The sequence below is a fragment of the Mus caroli genome, chromosome X, assembly GCF_900094665.2.
Source record: "Mus caroli chromosome X, CAROLI_EIJ_v1.1, whole genome shotgun sequence".
Taxonomy (NCBI): Eukaryota; Metazoa; Chordata; class Mammalia; order Rodentia; family Muridae; genus Mus; species Mus caroli.
In genome coordinates this window covers 119,789,375-119,795,950 of record NC_034589.1, presented here as the reverse complement: position 1 = coordinate 119,795,950, position 6,576 = coordinate 119,789,375, and the positions used below count along the sequence as shown (strand labels likewise).

General features: G+C 42.0%; 1 non-coding gene across 1 annotated transcript; it reads left to right on the top strand.

Annotated features, from left to right (window-relative positions):
- The first annotated feature begins 2,302 nt into the window (after positions 1-2,302).
- LOC115030193 lies at positions 2,303-2,431 on the top strand. Its single transcript, XR_003835812.1, has one exon. It is a non-coding gene; the product is annotated as a small nucleolar RNA SNORA17 (small nucleolar RNA).
- Positions 2,432-6,576: the final 4,145 nt, after the last annotated feature.

Sequence of the window (6,576 nt, the reverse complement as noted above, 5' to 3'; positions counted from 1 at the left end):
AAAAAATATTAAAAATTAAAAAAAGAACTTCCATTTGTCTCAAAATCTCTTAACCCTATAAATATTAAGGCATATTGGGTAGTGTATATGAACCAAAGTCACCCTAATGATCTTTGGCATTCCACCAGCAGAACTTTGTAATGGTGCCTGTGCCTCATTTACTCTTTGTAGATATAACCAACATCAGGCTGAAGTGGTCATGGTCGGGCATCAGTGTGATGGTAGACATATAGACCCCAGTGTCAGGAAGTCCAAAGTAAGTTTTATCATTAAGTACAGCTTCATTTCTGATTCTCCATTACTCTTTGTACTGAATAAGCACAATTTCAGGACCTCAAAACTCTGTCTTTATAGAGCTGAGATTTTTCCTCTTTTAACGTTGGGGAATATTGCCTTTAGAACCATTTTTTTGTTGTTTAAGTTTTAATATCAAGATAAGTTTAGGACAACTGAGTGAGGACCACAATATTTAATCTTCATGTGTCATTCCAAGTGAATCTGTGGTCTCTGTAGGTTCTGACTGCCTCTTCCTAAATTAAGTCTTAGTGTGCTTTGAATCAAGGACCCATATGCCATCATAGTGATGGCTTAGAGTCTCATGTTATGGGTTTGTATAAGTCAAGTGGTAGAACTGAGGTTTGGGTTTGCCTGATAGAGCTGATCAATGATGCATGTTGGTCACTGAAGTTTATCAATCTCCCTTGTTAGTTTTGGGGGCCCTGTAAACTGATAGATATAACCTACTGTTTGACAGGAACTGGAAGGGTCTCATCTGTCACTTCCCACCCCTCACCAGAGATTGCCCATGAATATCCATTTGTCATCAGCATTCATAATCAGCCCAGTGTATTCTTATCTGACATCATAGGCATAAACCAAAGCTATCTAGACCATCTATGGTGTACTTGAGTCCACTTTAAAAAAAAAAGAAATCTCTATCGTAGCGATTATGTGCAAAATGTGCCATTTTCCAACTTGTATAACAGGTACCATTTTCTCCCCTCAGGGCATATAACTTCTTTTAAGGGCTACTGCATGAGCCACTTCTTGAAAGCGGCTAGTACCTGTGTCTGCACACGATCTAATCATCTCTTATAAATGTAAGTACTTCTAAAAACCCCTAAGTGCCTCCTTGGAATCTTGTTAGCAGTTGTTTCATAAGCATCATCCCTGCCTTGGGGTCAGCTATAAGACATCTCATAACTCAAATTTGATCCTGAGAACCTAACGAAAAAGAGGTTAATATTTTACTATAATACTGTATGGCCTCAATGCAATCTGAGTGATGGAAAAATTTGGCCCAAGGGTGTAAACTTGAATTATACCATCCTGCAGGTTGATCTGTTTTGTAAAAATAAAGGAAAATTATATGAACCTATGTTCAAGTCTTCATTGTTCTCTACCAGGAAGGTGAGTTATACAAAGGGTAACTTAAAAGGGAGAAACACTGATCTCATAAATGATCCCTTTCTGTGTAAATTTTAGTTTTCAAGTGAAAAGCATTAAGCAACAGGGCCCAAATAAAGTATTTCCTCCCATTTCACAGAGCTCCGTGACAACTCCACATTCTTCCATTGATCCCAAGTAACCAGAAAATAGGAGAAAGCAGCTCTATAGGACACCCAGAAAAACAGAGCTTCCTATCAAGCATCCTATCCTAGGCCTACAGAATGCCTTAAAGACAGCACCTGGTGATGGTGCTTTTTCAATTGCAGACCTCCAAATCATGGGACAGAAACCCAGAACCCTCTCTGAGGATCTCTCCAGATTTACCAGTAACTTGTAAATGATAACTTTTACTCTTTAACTTCCATGGAATAACTTGTACTTAGTTGATCTCAACTAACTGCTCTACTCCATGCAGAAAAGTAAAGGATTTTAAAGGAGACTAAACAACATGCAGACAAGTTATTTAGTCAAAGTCCTAATATCTATCAGCCAAAAATATAGGTCATCAGAGATCAAGAGCCCACTTATTAGAATTATAACAGCAGGACACCAAGGTGTGGAGTGATATTAGAAAGTCATATTGCAGGAAGGAAAATGCATTAAGATATGCTAACTTTTACAAGTCAGAGAGGTCACTCAACGAAGTGAAGAAAATCTTGTCTAATTTTTCAATAAGCTAACTGGGGGCCTTCAGAAAATTCACCAACTTGTATCCCTTATATTCAGAAAGACAAGCCTTTCCATGTCAGCATTTTATTAATCTCTGATATACATAGAAAGCTTCTAAAATTACAGATAAGACCCCAACCTCTCAGAATCAGCTGTTGGACAATGTCGTTAAAAAATGTCTCTGCCTGACCCTAGAAGCATTGCAGGAGTGGCTGCTGTGTCACATGTTCCTCAGTACGTGGCAGAGAGGAGAAAGGCCATGACTACACTCAGTGTTCTGACCTATGAACACCTGAATGATTGCCCCGACCCGAGGCACTTAAGCAACAGGGGTCTCAGGGAAGGGAGCAACAACAATAACAAATTTGTGATCAGGAAACTTGCTGGAAGGAGACAAGATAAAAATTCTGTTCAAGTCTCAGTTTACTCTAAGGAAACAGAGGGTTTAAAAAGCTATAAACCACAAAGGTATTTGCCCAGGTGCATGGCCCAAACCAGTATTATTATCACTTCGTTACACAATAACGTAAATGCAATGTTCCCATTGTAAAAGGTCTGGAAAGGAATGTCCACGTTGTAAAAGGTCCGGAAAGCCCCTTATCATAAAATGTCCCAAGTCAATTGCAGGAACAGAAGCAAGATAGTGGAAGAAACAAAAGCTGATTTTAAAAAATGATGGCCCAGGGACAAGATGGAGACTGAGATGCCAGGGACTTTTGGGCCCCAACAAATGATTAATAGCCTAATATTCCCTGAGAAAAGCAAGCCTGTAAAGACTACTAGACCACTAGTCTGGCACCACTCAGACACCTACCTGACAACTACCAGGACTAGAAGGAATCTGGAGACTAGAAGAATTCAACCTGGGACTGAAAGCCCTGGGTGAGAGTGAGTCCAAGACAGACAATCCTCACATGGGGCCACTCAGGTGGGCCAGGCAAGGAGCAAGCCTCAGATGACCACCAGACTAGCACCATGGGGCCTGGACAGGGAGCTAGCCTGAGATGTATACCAGCTGGGCACCACACAGTCCTGGAGGTAGAGGAATATATATGAAATGACCCCTGCCTGGTACCATAATGCTTGAGCAAGGCATGGAACTCCTGAGACCACTCCTGAGATAAACCCAGACACTAAGAGACTCCAGGCACCTCTAAGAGGAGCAAGTTAGTGATGGAGAAATGGAAGAGAAAGTGAAACTGAAGGATGTGGGCACAAAAAAGAGAGATAGAACTGGAGACTCGAGAGTAGTGAGGCCTGATATGAGTAACCAATAATGTCACCTGGGACCATGATGGGGTCCTGGCCTGTGCTGCCACCAAGGAACATGTCTGTATCCATGGCCCTGAATCATCAGGAGTCTGTTACCACCAAAACCATGCAGAAGTCTCTGGTCTGAGCTGCCTCTTAGGGACATTTTGATGTCTGAGGACTGTGCAGAACTAGCCCCACCACTTACATGGGTATTATGGGAGTGTGGTAGTTTGAATATGCTTGGCCCAGGGAGTAGCACTATTAGTAGGTGTGGCCTTGATGGAGGAGGTATGTCCTTGTTGGAAGAAGTATGTCACTATTGGTGTAGGCTTTGAGACCCTCCCCACAGCTGCCTGGAAAACAGTAGTTTTCTCCTATTTGCATTCAGAACAAGATGTAGAACTCTCAGCTCCTCAAGCACCATGCCTTCCTGGACAGTGTCATGCTTCCTGTCATGATAATAATAGACTGAAACTCATAACCAGTAAGCCAGCCCCAATTAAATGTTTTCCTTTATAAGAGTTGCCTTGATCATGGTGTCTTTTCACAGCAATGGCCCTGGGGCATAAAATCAGGATGGTTGACCCTGACCATAGCCAGCTGCAGTACTCAGGAAAACAAGCCCCACACACTGAAGGAGTTGCAGGTGAGCTAGCTCCAAGGATAGGAGCATGGGAGATCTGGCTCTACCACTCATCTCATACGTGGTAGACCCGATAAAGGAGAGATAACCTTCTTCCCCTCCCCCCTCACTACCTGTGGCAGGTGACTGACCTGGTCCTGAGGTCATAAGATCAGGATAGTTGGCCCTGCCCTTCACTGACTACAGCACTTGAGAGATTGGGCCCTGCACCTCACCTGGGCAGCACAGTAGAGCCTAGCCTATTGGCAGGTGTGCAGGCAAGTCACCCCTGAAGGCATGAGTGTGAAAGAGCTGTCTCCACCACTTGTCTGCCATGTAGTAACATGGGTGAGGGCAAGATGACCCCCCCCTTTGTCCCCAAAGGCATCAGGGTGGAAGAACAGTTGGGCTCACCAGCTCATATACTTCTCAAGCTCAAATCCTGGGCTTTGAATTGGACCACCCCAATATCTGCCTTATCTACGAACTTTTGGAGTACATGAAGGGACTGGTCCTACAGATCCAAAACTACTGGATCTCCAATACACAGGGCAACAACAAGACATCTGAGAGGAGTACCAATAAGGCTTCTAGTAATGATAAAGTAGCAGAAATCAGAGGCCTTGAATTTCACTAATGACTCATTGCAATGAACATTTGCAAGCAAAGAAGTATAGATTGAAGGGTATACTGTGGTACACATATATTGTTTTTCTTTATCTCTTGTGGGGGAGGTTGCAAGGATAGAGGGTAGGCAGGAAGGGGGGGAGAAATGAGTGGAATTGGGGTACATGATATGAAATTCATAAAGAATCAATAAATTGTTAAATGCCTCTAGGGGAAGATCAGTGGGAAAAGAGGAGAGGAGAGACATTTAAGTTTGAAGATGATATTAGCAAGACCTATCTACAAAAAGATCCTCATTAATATATTCCAAAGATTAGAAAGCCACACTTGGGCCTGCTGGACAAAATCCCATTCTAATCGGCATGTATCTGTATCACCCCACTCCACCTACCCTAGCCATGACTTATGTGTGAAAATATAAGGCATGGCATTGAGAAGTGGATTGTCTCCATACTCAGTGTAGGAAGAGGCCAAAGCTCACTATTATGGCAACTTTACAGAACTAAGAATTTACAGGAAACAGGCTGGGTTTCAATTCCTGACATTTGGATCTCATCTGAAAGAACACTCAGGTTACCCTAAAAGTGGCTATTAAGAAAATTAATTTAATGGCTATAGGGACCAATTACTCAGTCCTCTTATTTTGTGGAACATTCCTACTAATTTATAGATATAGTAGAAGGACTCTCCCAAAGATAGTACTTTATTCCTCCAATAAATACTCTGTCAATTTGAAGACAAGTATGTCTGACTGCCTGATCCCATGTGCACTTCTTGCTCTTTGGGAAAACATTTATTAAGCCTTCTAGGAACAGTCTTGCAATTTCACAATGTCTGTAGATGTACAAATATCCTATGCAACTGTCTTAGTTAGGGTTTCCATTGCTGTGAAGAATCAGCATGACCAAGGCAACTCTTATAAAGTACAATTAATTGGGGCTGGCTTACTGGTTGGGAGGTTCAGTCTATTATTATCATGGCAGGAAGTATGGCAGTGACCAGTCAGACATGGTACTGGAGGAGATGAGAGTTCTACATCTTTGTTGGAAGTTCATTAGGAGAAGACTGGCATCCACAGGCAACTAGAAGAAGGATCTCAAAGCCCACTCCCCACAGTGACACGCTTCCTCCAGGACTACACCTACTCTAACAAGGCTCCGTCTCCTGATAGTGCCACTCACTGGACCAAGCATATTCAAACAACCACAGCACTGAAGTACCCCTAGGAAATATTAGCAAGAGTAGACTCAACTTTCTGAGACACAGGGAATCTATGGTTAAGCCAAAACTTTTTGCCCAATAAAAATCCACTTAAAACCTGGCTAGTTTCTTCCATTCAAACATAGTATCTGTTGAAAAGGGAGACTAGATCAGGATTACAAACTATCACTGAAATTTTTCTAAAACATGGCCTGCCAGAAGTCTGAAAATGGCAAAAACTGTTGCCCATCACGCTAATGAGTGAACAACTCTGAAATTTAACCCTAAGTTCAGTTCCTACAAATTATTACATGGAATTTTCTTCTTCACTAGCTCTAATCTTAGATTCTGAGGATGATCAGATGATATAATACTTTAATTTCCCTTCCTCCTATTCCAGGAATAAGGCATTGCCTTAGTTACTGCTCTGTTGCTATGAATAGATACCATTAAAAATATCTTTATTAAATAAAGCATTTAATTGGGGACTTGCTTACAGTTTCAGAGGGTAAGTACATAATCATCATGGTAGAGCTCATGAGAAAAGACTGACAGGGTGCCAGAGAAGTATCTTAGAGGTTATATCCTATCCAGAAGCAGCTGACAAAGAGAGACTGGGTTTGGTGTGAGCTTTTGAAACCTCAAAGCCCATGTTCAGACACACACCTTCTGCAACAAGGCCTTAAATCCTAATCCTTCCTAAACAGTCCACTGACTAGGAACCAAACACTTAAATCTATGAGCTTAGGGAGCCT